At 42.7% G+C, this 13,814-nt stretch overlaps 1 long non-coding RNA gene across 2 annotated transcripts; it reads left to right on the forward strand.

The window, feature by feature from the left end:
- Positions 1-7,226: 7,226 nt before the first annotated feature.
- Positions 7,227-10,003, forward strand: LOC124870563. Of its 2 annotated transcripts, none has more exons than XR_007038809.1 (5): positions 7,227-7,571; positions 7,763-7,857; positions 9,081-9,196; positions 9,341-9,685; positions 9,763-10,003. It is a non-coding gene; the product is annotated as an uncharacterized LOC124870563 (long non-coding RNA). The 2 variants fall into 2 exon arrangements; XR_007038808.1 differs by having other exon boundaries at positions 9,122-9,196; positions 9,763-10,002.
- The last annotated feature ends 3,811 nt before the right edge of the window (positions 10,004-13,814 follow it).

The raw sequence follows: 13,814 nt of genomic DNA on the forward strand, positions 1-13,814 counted from the left end.
CTAAGGCCTCTGCATGGGTCGCACACTTAAACCCCTACACCACCAGCTCCGCACCCTCCAACTCTTTGATTTTAGGTTCATTCAGTAATGGATGGTAGTCAATATATCACATAACATTTACCGTTTAAACTCACAAGAATTCAGTATAAGTCTGCATGAATAAAAAAAAAATCATACTTTGGAACTTTGAAACAGTAGATGCAGTAAATAATGGCCACATTCATGCCAACACCTCTAGATTGAATTATTTTATTTGTTTTTTATTGTTGTGTGTTACTTACTATACCTTTAAATAATTTTCACAGATCTGTGACTCAATCCGGGGCCATGCCGAAGACAGGTTCTCCTTCACCAGCCACCTTGCGAGTGCTGTGCTGCTAGACGGAGAGCTGTTTGACCAGCATCAGAAAACATTCCCTGAAGAGACTCTGAATACCACTGTGAAGCTCAGGACTGAGCTTTCTCTTATCTATGAAAGTTCAGACTTCAGGGGCTGCTGCGGTGCACTGGCTCTGTACCAGATTCTACAGATCTACAACCTACAGGAAACCTTCTCTGAGACTGAGATGCTGTTAAACATCCATATAACCACTCCAATGACAACAGCTGAGACTGAGAGTTGTTTCTCCACCTTAAAAAGAATCCAGACCTTACTGAGAAATACAATGGAACTGGAACGTCTGAATGCATTGGCCATGCTTTCCATGGAGAGAGCACTTGTCAAAAACATGCTTGATATTTTTAAGATGGTTATTGATCACTTTGCCTGCTTAAAACAGAGGCAAGCAACATTTCAGTACAAGTGATGAGTGAGTGTGCTATTAAATGGTGAGTTGTGTTATGTTGTACTCTCCAAATGTTGAACTGTAAATAGTTTATTGCACAGTTTCAAACAAATATATGCTGAATAGATTGCTGAAAATTTAAATAATTACAGTTAGTATAATCTGATTTGATTATCGCTATGGCATCCATGATGGCTATATATTGCAGACTGTGCTAACAGTAATTTCTAGGCCAAAATAGTAGATTACAATTGTATCTGCTTTATGGCCATAGTGTAACTGTTCAATTGTGGAAACAGATTTATTGAATTTGGAAATTTAACTTGTTAGTTGTTCAAAAATACTGATCAGTATGTAAGTTTCATGTGTTGTGTTGCCATTTAGTAGTTAAACAAGAAACCAAATTAAACATTGTAATGTAACACTGTAAAGTTAGCTATCTGACTTTTATTTATAAAAATTTTACCCATAGCTAACATATTATTTGCCACCCCTGAGAAATTTGTCAAGAACCACCACTGTGCCATTCCCACCGTACAATATGAGGTGACCTGAGCAGCGCATTTGAGTAGAAGTAGAGAAAAAACAAAGTTAGAGTGTCAATCTGAAGACAAAAGAGTTTGAAAATGTCTTGTGAGGCTACTTGGAGTAGTGATCACGATCATTGAAGGCTCTTTTTGTTCATCTATGTGATTTTGTTCGTGTTTTCACGTGCAGTGAAGTGCAGAGCTTTAAACTGGTTAGAAAACTCAGCTCAGTAGCCTATCTACCACCAAGAGCTAATGCTAAGCTAGCCCTGGAGGAACTGTAGAGCCTCAACAGCTAAATGAACAATAATCCAGAGGCAGCTGTGATCGTAATTGGAGCATACCAAGCTGCAGCAGCTCCTCACTTTAGAACGTCAGATCATATCTCTGTGGACCTGATCCCTGCCTACAAACCTCTGATCTGCAGAACCAAGCCCATCATCAGAACCATCCAGGTTTGGACTGAAGATGCCTGCTCAGCCTTGCAGGACTGCTTTGAGCACACAAACTGGGGAGTGTTTAAAAAGAATGCTGATCTGGAGAAATACACATCTGTGCTGTCCTATATTCACTTTTGCAAGGATGCTGTCCTACCCACAAAAACAATCCAGTTTTCCCTAACCAGAAACTATGGGTGGACAGCACAGTGCGAGTCCTGCAAAGAGCTCGGGATGCAGCTCACCGGCTGACCTAAAGCAGAGCATGGAGAGAACTGAAAAAGGGCATCCAGCAGGCTAAGCAAAGATACAAGCAGTGTACCAAGGAGCACTTCATGAATGACAACCCATGCAGTATATGGAGAGCGTTGGATCCATCACAGATTATAAGCATAGCGACAAGCAGCTCAGCCATGACTCAGTTCTTCCTTACACCTTAAACAGCTTCTTTGCACGCTTTGATACACCAAGCAGCTGAAGGACTGAGCAACCACCTCAGCCGGAGGAGCAGCATCAGCCTCTAGGCCTGCAGCTGCACCAACTGACCTCCACTATGAAGAAGATCAACATCAACAAAGCTGCAGGTCCAGACATGGTGTCAGGTCGGATGCTAAAATCATGTGCCGACCAACTTGCAGGAGTTTTTCTCTTCAGCCTCCTCCTGCAGCTTTCAATGGTCCCTGCATGCCCGAAGTCCTCCACTATTGTGCCTGTACCCAAAAGAATCAACTATCACCTGCCTTAATGATAATGATAATGTTGCTCTGTTGCTCATCACGAAGGGCTTTCAAAGGATCATCCTGAAGTACATCAAGGACGCCATCCCTGCTGGCCTACACAGCCTGCAGTTTGCCTACAGGGAAAATCGCTCCACGGGGGATGCTGTCTCTTTAGCACTCTACACGGCTCTGACTCATCTGCAGCACCCTGACAACCATGTTGGGATGCTATTTGTGGACTTCAGCTCAGCCTTCAGCACCATCACTCCTGACATGCTGGCCATGAACCTCCGCAACCTCGGTTTATCTGCACTACTTTGCTCCTGGATCAGCGACTTCCTCACCAACAGGCCCCAGGTGGTGAGGATGGGAAGACTTACATCTGCCCTTACATCCTCAACACCGGCACGCCACAGGGTTGTGTTCTCAGCTCTGCCCTCTTCACCCTATTCACACATGACTGCTCTGCCATTCAGAAAACATGGTTGTGAAGTTTGCAGACAACACCACTGTGGTGGGTCTCCTATCTAACTATGATAAGACCCACTACAGAAAGGAGGTCCACAACCTGACTCAGTAGTGCTCCAGGAACAACCTCATACTGAAAACTAACAAGACCAAGGAAGTCATAGTGGATTACAGAAGGTCCAGAAGAAGCAAACACGCTCATCTCTACATACAGGGGGAGGTGGTGGAGCACGTGGACAGCATAACGTTCCTGGGCATTCACATTTCCTGTGACCCCTCCTGGACTGTGAACACCTCCTACCTGGTAAGTAGTGAAAAGCATCCTATGGTTATAACTATGCAGCTTAGTACGGCCTCACTAATATGATCTTTTACCACCAGTCTTAATTTAAAATCGGATTTTTGCAGCTGTGAAAGGGGTGAAACCTTGGCTCAAGCCGAGATATGAACATTCAATTCAATTCAGTTTTATTTATATAGTGCCAATTCACAACACATGTTGTCTCAAGGCACTTTATTCAATACAATCTATCTCACAATACAACCTTGTCATACAGATTTCAAGTCAGGTACATACATCCCAATTAATCCTAACTATCATGTGGAGGAGCAGCGGCTCTGTTCCGAGCCCCTCCCGTGTGGCCGAGCTCCTCACCCTATCTCTAAGGGAGTGCCCAGCCACCCTACGGAGGAAGCTCATTTCAGCCGCTTGTATCCGGGATCTCGTTCTTTTGGTCATGACCCAAAGTTCATGGCCATAGGTGAGGGTAGGAACGTAGACCGACCGGTACATCAAGAGTTTCGCTTCTCGGCTCAGCTCTCTCTTCACCACAACGGACCGGCACAGCACCAGCATTACTGCGGCAGCGGCACCGATCCGTCTGTCGATCTCCCGCTCCATTCCTCACCCACTCGTGAACAAGAACCTGTGATACTTAATTTAAATTCAATTCTATTCAGTTTATTTATATAGCGCCAATTCACAACACATGTCGTCTCAAGGCACTTCACAAAAGTCAGGTACATACATTCCAGGTAATCCTAACCATTGAACAGTGCAGTCAGATTCAATTATTTATTCAAATTGGATAAAAAGTTTTTCTGTCTAAGGAAACCCAGCAGATTGCATCCAGTCAGTGACTTGCAGCATTCACTCCTCCTGGATGAGCATGTAGAGACAGTGGACAGTCACTGGCGTTGACTTTGCAGCAATCCCTCATACTGAGCATGCATGTAGCGACAGTGGAGAGGAAAAACTCCCTTTTAACAGGAAGAAACCTCCAGCAGAACCAGGCTCGGTGTGAGCGGCCATCTGCCACGACCGACTGGGGGTTTGAGAGAACAGAGCAGAGACACAAAGGGAACAAAGAAGCACTGATCCAGGAGTCCTTTCTATGGGAAGGAAAAGTAAATGTTAATGCATGTAGCTCTTTTAGTGGTTTCATCTAAGAAGATAAAACAGAAAACTCTGAGCCAGTTTTCAGGTTTAGAGGATGAGAGAGAGCACATACAGTTAGTCACAGTAAATGGTCAGTCAGTAACTATGTCTAGGAGAAAAATAGGGTTAAACACTGAAACACAGGGCGAAGTGTATCATCGGTAGAAGGTGAGCATTAAGTTGTTGGCAGCGGAAGCTTGGATAATGCCCCCCTCCAGGAAGGTGTCACAGGTAGATACAGAGTCAGGTCAGGTGCAGCTTCTAAGAAGAGAAAAGAGAGAGAATGTAAAGTTAAAAGTTAACAGCAAATAATACAAAATTGGGGAGTAGTATGAGAATGTACCAGAGATAGCTCAGGATAACCTAAGCCACTCTAACTATAAGCTTTATCAAAAAGGAAAGTTTTAAGCCTAGCCTTAAAAGTAGACAGGGTGTCTGCCTCAAGGACCAAAACTGGGAGCTGGTTCCACAGGAGAGGAGCCTGATAACTAAAGGATCTGCCTCCCATTCTACTTCTAGAGACTCTAGGAACCACCAGTAAACCTGCAGTCTGAGAACGAAGTGCTCTGTTAGGAATATATGGAACAATCAGATCTCTGATGTATGATGGAGCTATATCATTAAGGGCTTTATATGTGAGGAGGAGAATTTTAAATTATATTCTGGATTTAAAAGGGAGCCAATAAAGGGAAGCTAAAATAGGAGAAATATGATCTCTCTTTTTAATTGTCATCAGAACTCTTGCTGCAGCATTTTGAATCAGCTGAAGGCTTTTAACTGCATGTAGTGGACATCCTGATAGTAAAGAATTACAATGTTCACACATTACTAATGGTTGTAATTTTCATATGCATCAGATATGATGTCCAAAACATGCAAATGATTTTAAGAAGGAACTAGGAACTCTGACATTTAATGTTTTTTAGCTTTATGCAAATATTAAACATAAGCAACCAACGTTTTGTGCACACTCACAAAACAGTCCAAAGGCTTTTTGTTCCCCTAACTTAACAGACACCACAGTGCAGTTCCTCACTTTTAAAAACAAGAAGCTCATAATTAATTAACAGTAATGGCACATGTGATGCAAATGTATCCCATGCTGCCTGATAATTTGACCTATTGGAAGCATATATATAGTAAAGAGAATTGGCCCAAGTACTGAACCCTGCGGTACTCCACAATTAACCCTGGAGTTTAAAGATGATTTATCATTTACATGAACAAACTGGAATCTGTCAAACAGATAAGATTTAAACCAGCATAGCGCTGTTCCCCAGATCCCTACAGCATATTCCAGCCTTTTTAAGAGAATATTGTGATCGACTGTATCAAATGCAGCACTGAGATGTAACAAGTACAGACACAAGTCCATTATCCGAGGCCATAAGAATATTATTAGTGACTTTCAGCAGAGCTGTTTCAGTGCTATGATGAGCTCTGAAACCTGACTGAAACTCTTCAAACAGGTCATTGCTGTGTAAATGCTCACACATTTGATTAGCAACAATTTTCTCAAGAATTTTAGATAAGAATAGAAGATTGGATGTAGGTCTGTAATTTTTCAAGTCATCTCGATCAAGTGAAGGTTTCTTAAGTAAAGGTTTAATTACAGCTACCTTAAAAGCCTGTGGTACATATCCATTTACTAAGGATAAATTAATAATATCTAAAATGGGGCTGGTAATCAGAGGGAACACTTCCTTAAATAATTTGGTTGGGATTGGGTCTAACATACAAGGTTTAGATGAAGCTAATATTTCTGATAACTCAGGAAACTCCACAGGATTAAAACAGTCCAAACACAAATCAGGTTCTAGAGTTACTTCCAATGTTGTCTCACTTGCTGAGGATGAAGTAATCATCTTTGGGAGTATGTCAAAGATTTTCTTTATAAAAAAATCAATTTTATTTAAGAAGAATCCCATAAAGTCATGACTGCTGAGAGCTAAGGGAATGGATGGCTCAACAGAGCTATGACTCTGTGTAAGTTTAGCAACTGTACTAAAGAGAAACCTAGGATTATTCTTGTTCTCTTCTATTAATGATGAGAAATAAGCTGTTCTAGCTTGGTGAAGTGTCTTTTTATACACTAGCCTATTTTTCCAGATTAAGTAGGAATCCTCTAGGTGTGTACAGCGCCATTTTCTCTCCAATTTTCTAACATTGTGATTTAAAATACGCAGCTCTGAATTAAATCAGGGAACCAGCTTCCTATAAATAATTACCTTCTTTTTCAGAGGTGCTGCATTGTCTAATGCATCACGCAATGAGGAAGGAACACAATGAACAAGAGAATCAATTTGTGAAGGGGAAGAAACAAAATGATTGCCCTCCACTGTGTTTTTCTGTGATAATGAGGAAATCAAAAGTGGAACAGATTCTTTAAAGGTTGTTATAGCATTGTCTGATAATGATCTACTATATTGAAATTTTCTTTCAGGTGTGGAGTACTCGGTTAAATTAAACTCAAAGGTTATTAAAAAATGGTCAGACAGGACAGGGTTATGAGAAAATATTGTTATGTCTTTACACTCAATGCCATGTCAGTAAAAGGTCCAGAGAATGAAGACAAATGTGGGTCGGTTTGCTAGTGTTTTGAGCAAAGCCAGTTGAGTCTAAGATAGCATTAAAGGCTATATTTAGGCTGTCACTTTCAGTGTCAACATGAATGTTAAAAATCCCCCACTATAATAACCTTATCTGTATTTAACACTAAATCAGATAAAAGGTCTGAAAACTGATCTAAAAGTTTAGAGTAAGGAACATGAAAACATCAGCGGTATCAACAGTAACTGCCCTCAGCTGCTGACAGCGAAGAAAGACAGGAGGTGGGATTATGTGTGCGGGCTCTCGTCTGCATGATGTTTGACACTGTAGGCGGGGTTAATTTTGGGCTGGTGTCTCTACCTTCACCTTTGCCCCCGTGGTGATTTTTACTGAGGCGGCGGAAAACAAATCTTCAGTCAAGCTGGACAGGGTTATCGTTCACCAAATCTTACCTGGGGTTGAATAGAGTGTGTGCAGTAACAGCGCCCAACAACATCAACCAATATTGTGGAGCCGTTCTCATTTACAATGGATTTGCTCCATCAGTCGGAACGGAACAGAGCAGAAACGGAGAATGTGGACTCTACAACTTCGCAGGCAAAAAGGAGCTGGCGGTGTTGGTTTTTCAAAATAAAGTCAATTTTAAGGTTTCATGATATTTAAATTTAAAACTCTCTGATAATGTTAGTATAAGTGTGTAAATAAAAATTGACATAACAATTCTCTCTCTCTCTCTCTCTCTCTCTCTCTCTCTCTCTCTGTCTCTCTCTCTCTCTATATATATATATATATTAAAAAAAACTTTATTCTAAAGGTGTGGCGGCTTTTATTTTGCCAGGACTTGTCCATCCAGCCTCACATGTTCGAGCCAGAGTCTGACCCAGAGGGGGAGGCGAATGACGACTACAAACTTTCAGAAGCACGCCTTCAAATGTATGTATTGCAGTGGTATTACTGTATTTACTCCTTCTCCATCCATCCCAAGTAATTACAATATGGAGCATTTACTCTATTGCACATGATTTAAAACTAATATTTAACATGAAAATTAAATATAACCAGGCAATTCAAAGAGGTTCTGATGCTGGGGATGGTGTTATGAATTGTGCGGGTTAATACACCCAACAACCAAACATTTAGATTTATTCTCTTTCATTGTAGGCATACTTTAGCTTGGACTAAAAAAAAAAAAAAAACGCAGCAAGAAATGAAATTGGCGGATTTGCAAAATTGGTCAGCCAGAAGTCCATAACCTAGTTTAGCTGTTCCGCAGCCACCAATGTGCAGACAAGAGTGCTGAAGCCGCAAGGTGAGTTGCTGAGTCTTTTTAATAATAATAAATACAACAAGAAAACTGGTAACTTACAGGCGTCTAGAAACACAAACAGGCAACCAGAAATGTAGTAGTCAGGAGGAGCCAATAGAGAACATTGAAACCACAGAGTATAAATATTGAGGTAGGGTGGAGAATTCACCAATTAACAAGTGGAGCAAATCAGAGGAAAATCAAGAGCAGCTGGTGGAAGGGTAAATGCAGACAACTGAAGGAGGAAAACAGACAAGGAACTTAGACCCAAAACCTAACACAGGCAGATCATGACACTGTGATGAAATGGTAAAAAAAATGTAATAGAGGATAGAGAAAACTGAACAGATTGAAAAATATGACCCAAACAGAATATAAAGATACTACGGCAGCACCTTGAGAGATTAAATTTGACCTCTCTGCACTCGTACAGATTCCAAGTACACAACAAAATGTATTTAAGGGTTAAAAAAGCGAATCTTTCATATGTCCCCTTTAAGACTATAGCTATGCCTTATCTAAACACATAATACAGTATCCACTACTTTAAACATAATGTAACCCAAAGATATTGTGCCTGAGTGTCTGTTTATTAAGACCAGAGTATGTGCAAGCAGAATTAAATCTGAAGTTCATACAGAAGCAATAAAATGTTCAGATGTCTTCCATCAAAGCTTTTTCAAAACCCGTTTCACATTTAAAATAAAGGGCCTATAAAAATAAACAGCCATATCTATATTTCAAATACAGCTTATACAACTAGCATGAAATGGTTTAAACAGTAGTATTGGACCTTATCATAAAACATGCTAAACAGCATGGTTGCTTTAACTGTCGTGATCCTGGTTAGTTGTGCAGGAATGTGAGTGAGAATGGTGTTTTTCGCTGAAGGATCTCTGCTGAGGGACGTGGCCAGCAGGACTCATACCTGTCGGCAATTTTCCACCTGGCTGCTGGTGATTAAAGGTGCTGCAGAACTTCCACTCCTCGCCTGATGTTCAGCTTTTGTTGTAGACTTCAAGCGTGCATATCTTAAAGCACGTTTCTAAAGAATTTCTTTGTGTTTGTTACCTCTTCTTTGAGTTTGCCTTTCCTGCTATGTGTAACCAGGTTGAAAGTCCTCTGGTCGGCTCCCACACCCAGCCAAGCTCCGGTCAAGAAAGCTCACAGACGCTGTGTCCAGTCCCCCTTCCTCAATAGCGCAACAGCCCTGCACCCTCGGCGACCACCTGCCTGCCTGCTCTCCAACCAAGTTCCTCTCAGCCGTCCATCACTCTCAGAGGTCTTCCAGGATGTTGACGCCCCTCCCACGTTAAACCACAGCATCTATTCTGTGAGTTATTGCACGGGTATTTAGCAGTACTCTCCAACCAAGTTCCTCTCAGCCGTCCATCACTCTCAGAGGTCTTCCAGGATGTTGACGCCCCTCCCACGTTAAACCACAGCATCTATTCTGTGAGTTATTGCACCGGTTATTTAGCAGTACTCGTATCATTGTCCTCCCCGATCTAATTTCTGTTCTCCTCCTCCAGACACCACAGAAGCTGTGTGTTTGAGCCTCCAGTTCCCCTCCCTGTGGTATTTTCCCATTTGGTGTAAATAAACCTTTACCTGCTTGTTACCAATTCTGTAAGTGATTTCTGCATGTGAGTCAGGAAACTTCCTAGACCTATGACATTAACGTTTTAAACAGTACTGTTGATCAACATAATGCTCTTAAAATAGAGCACACACCTGCCAACATATTGTCTAATTAATCAATAACTTATCCAGTGGTGTTTGAGACAGTCCTGCCACCTCATGGATGCTGTTTCTCTAAACATCAGCTTAACACTGGGCATTGGTTGTAGACTTTGTTCTACTTCTCAATACATGCTTTGCAACCAAGTGTTCTACATCAGGTAGAAAATTAGCTTTTTCAAAAGGACCTGCAATAAAAGTTTATGTGACTCGTACTCGTCGTCTTCTGCTTTATCCGGCACCGGGTCGCGGGGGCAGCAGACTCAGCAGAGACACCCAGACGTCCCTCTCCCTAGACACCTCCTCCAGCTCCTCCAGGGGGAGCCCAAGGCCTTCCCAGGCCAGCCGAGAGACATAGTCCCCCCGGCCGTCCCCTGGGCCTAGTCCCGGTGGGATGTGCCTGGAACATCTCCCGAGGAAGGCGTCCAGGAGGCATCTGGTATGTGGAGGAGCAGCGGCTCTGTTCCGAGCCCCTCCCGTGTGGCCGAGCTCCTCACCCTATCTCTAAGGGAGTGCCCGGCCACCATACGGAGGAAGCTCATTTCAGCCGCTTGTATCCGTTATCTCGTTCTTTCGGTCATGACCCAAAGTTCATGGCCATAGGTGAGGGTAGGAACGTAGACCGACCGGTAAATCAAGAGCTTCGCTTCTCGGCTCAACTCTCTCTTCACCACAACGGACCGGCACAGCACCCGCATTACTGCGACAGCGGCACCGATCCGTCTGTCGATCTCCCGCTCCATTCCTCACCCACTCGTGAACAAGACCCTGAAATACTTAATTTAAATTCAATTCTATTCAGTTTATTTATATAGCGCCAATTCACAACACATGTCGTCTCAAGGCACTTCACAACAGTCAGGTTCATACATTCCAGTTAATCCTAACTGTTGAACAGTGCAGTCAGATTCAGTTATTTATTAAAATTGGATAAAAAGTTTTTCTATCTAAGGAAACCCAGCAGATTGCATCCAGTCAGTGACTTGCAGCATTCCCTCCTCCTGGATGAGCTTGTAGAGACAGTGGACAGTCACTGGCGTTGACTTTGCAGCAATCCCTCATACTGAGCATGCATGTAGCGACAGTGGAGAGGAAAAACTCCCTTTTAACAGGAAGAAACCTCCAGCAGAACCAGGCTCAGTGTGAGCGGCCATCTGCCACGACCGACTGGGGGTTTGAGAGAACAGAGCAGAGACAGAAAAAGAACACAGAAGCACTGATCCAGGAGTACTTTCTATGGGAAGGAAAAGTAAATGTTAATGTATGAAGCTCCTTTAGTCGTTTCACCTAGAAAGAAAGAACAGATAAACTCTGAGCCAGTTTTCAAGGTTAGAGTCTGAAAGAGAGCACATAGAGTTCGTCACAGTAAAAGCTCAGCCAACTGCCATGTCTAGGAGAGAGAAAGGGTTAAACACTGAAAGACAGGGCCATGTGGATCATCGGTAGAGGGTGAGCATTAAGTTGTTGCCAGCAGAAGCTTGGACGATTCACTCTCCAGAAAGAGTCAGGCCAAGTGTAGCTTCTAGGAAGAGAAAAGAGAGAGAACAAAGTTAAGAGCTAAAATAATTGCAAATAATGCAACATTGAAGAGTAGTGTGAGAATGTAGCGAAGAGGGTGAAAGTGGTCATTATTTCCTCCAGCAGCCTAAGCCTGTAGCAGCATAACTACAGAGATAGCTTAGGATAATCTAAGCCACTCTAACTATAAGCTTTATCAAAAAGGAAAGTTTTAAGCCTGGCCTTAAAAGTAGACAGGGTGTCTGCCTCAGGGACTAAAACTGGTAGCTGAGGAGAGGAGCCTGATAACTAAAGGATCTTCCTCCCATTCTACTTCTAGAGACTCTAGGAACCACCAGTAAACCTGCAGTCTGAAACGACGTGCTCTGTTAGGAACATATGGAACAGTCAGGACCACTTAGTGCTGGCAATGTGGACCAAACTCCTGCTCCGCTTGTACAGAGACCGGATGCCCCCTAATAAAGGGCTCCTGATTTCATACTCCTGGAGCACCCCCACAGGGCATCACGAGGGACACAGTCGAATGCTTTCTCCAGGTCCACAAAACACGTGGCTCCCATGAACCCTCAAGTACCCTGTAGAGGGTATAGAACTGATCCAGTGTTCCACGGCCGGGACAAAAACCACACTGCTCCTCCTGAAGCCGAGGTTCGACTATCGGCCGGACTCTCTTCTCCAATACCTTGGCGTAGGCCTTACCAGAGAGGCTGAGAAGTGTGATCCCCCTGTAGTTGGAACACAGCCTCCGGTCACCCTTCTTATGAAGGGGGACCACCACCCCAGTCTGCCAGTCTAAAGGCACTGTCCCCGACTGCCACGCAATGTTGAAGTGGCATGTCAACCATGACAGCCCCACAACATCCAGAGACTTGAGGTACTCAGGGCGGATCTCATCCACCCCCGAAGCCTTGCCACCGTGGAGCTTTTTAACCACCTCGGTGACTTCAGCCTGGGTGATGAAAGAGTCTAACCCCGAGTCTCCAGCCTCTGTTTCCACCAGGGAATGTGTGATGGCAGGATTGAGGAGATCCTCAAAGTACTCCTTCCACCGCCCGATAATGTCCCCAGTCGAGATCAGCAGCCTCCCACCTCCACTGTAAACAGTGTTGGCGAAGCACTGCTTCCCCCTCCTGAGGCACCGGACGGTTTGCCAGAATCGCTTCGAGGCCAACCGGTAGTCGGAAAGTGTATTTTAGTGACTAGAAATATTCTACATTCTACTGACCAAACATTGCTGTGCATTTACAAACCTTTGCAGACAAGACAAGCAAAGACAGCCTTTAGGGAAACAACTTCAGCCTCTGAGTGTGTCAAGGTGTTTGTCGGAGTGGAATGGGCAATGCCTCTCAAATCTCCAATAATAATAAACCGTAATACATTATTTCAACCAACAAATATTTTACTCAAAACTGATCAAGACTGTAAATTTAAGAGAAAACAGATATCTATTCCACAACACCACCTACATTATTAGCAGGCAAAAGGAGAATAAATATAGATCTCCTTACCTTTTGTTTTGGGTCGACCCTGTGGTGTTGTAGAACGACGTCCGCCTCGTAGTCAATTAATCTTTAGTTAGTGCCAAATCCAGGTCACGGCACCAAACTGTCAGGTAGGAAAATATGGCAAGCCAACTGTGCCACACAACACCACTTTTACCACGCGTCAGGTTAAAAGGTCACGCAAAAAACGCCGTTTTTTACGGTGTAAAAAGTTTTCTCAAATTAAGCAAGGCCCTGCCCACACTCTTCTTATCCAGTACATTTAAACTCCAGCCATTCAATGAGAGAAGTAGAACTGCAGAACCCACTAATTCATAACAGCTCATCTGTGCTGAAATGTATGGAAGCAAATCGTTACCATATTGCAAATGAAAAAGCATTTTCAGAAATGCTTTTTCATTTTAAGAATGTGGCTGCATTGTTTGACTCATAAATGAAATTAGTTATCAATAATCCTATTTGCATTTTAATTTTCTTCTTCAAGACTGCTCATTCTTTCACTTAATTAAAATGAAAAAGAAAAAGACATTTGAGATTTATTTTTCAAAATGTACCCCAGCAAATAGATACCAAAATTCAATTTGAAATGTAAAATTTGAAAATGAAAAAGCATTTCCAGAAATGCTTTTTCATTTTAAGAATGTGGCTGCATTGTTTGACTCATAAATGAAATTAGTAATCAATCATCCTATTTGCATTTGCATTTTCTTCTTCACGACTGCACATTTTATGCCATAATCAAAAAGAAAACAAAGCAGACATTGCTTTTTCGTTTTCGTGGTCTGCCCACAAAGTACTGCCCTGAACTCGAAAACGAAAAAGCA

The sequence above is a fragment of the Girardinichthys multiradiatus genome, chromosome 6 (assembly GCF_021462225.1).
Source record: "Girardinichthys multiradiatus isolate DD_20200921_A chromosome 6, DD_fGirMul_XY1, whole genome shotgun sequence".
Classification (NCBI taxonomy): domain Eukaryota; kingdom Metazoa; phylum Chordata; class Actinopteri; order Cyprinodontiformes; family Goodeidae; genus Girardinichthys; species Girardinichthys multiradiatus.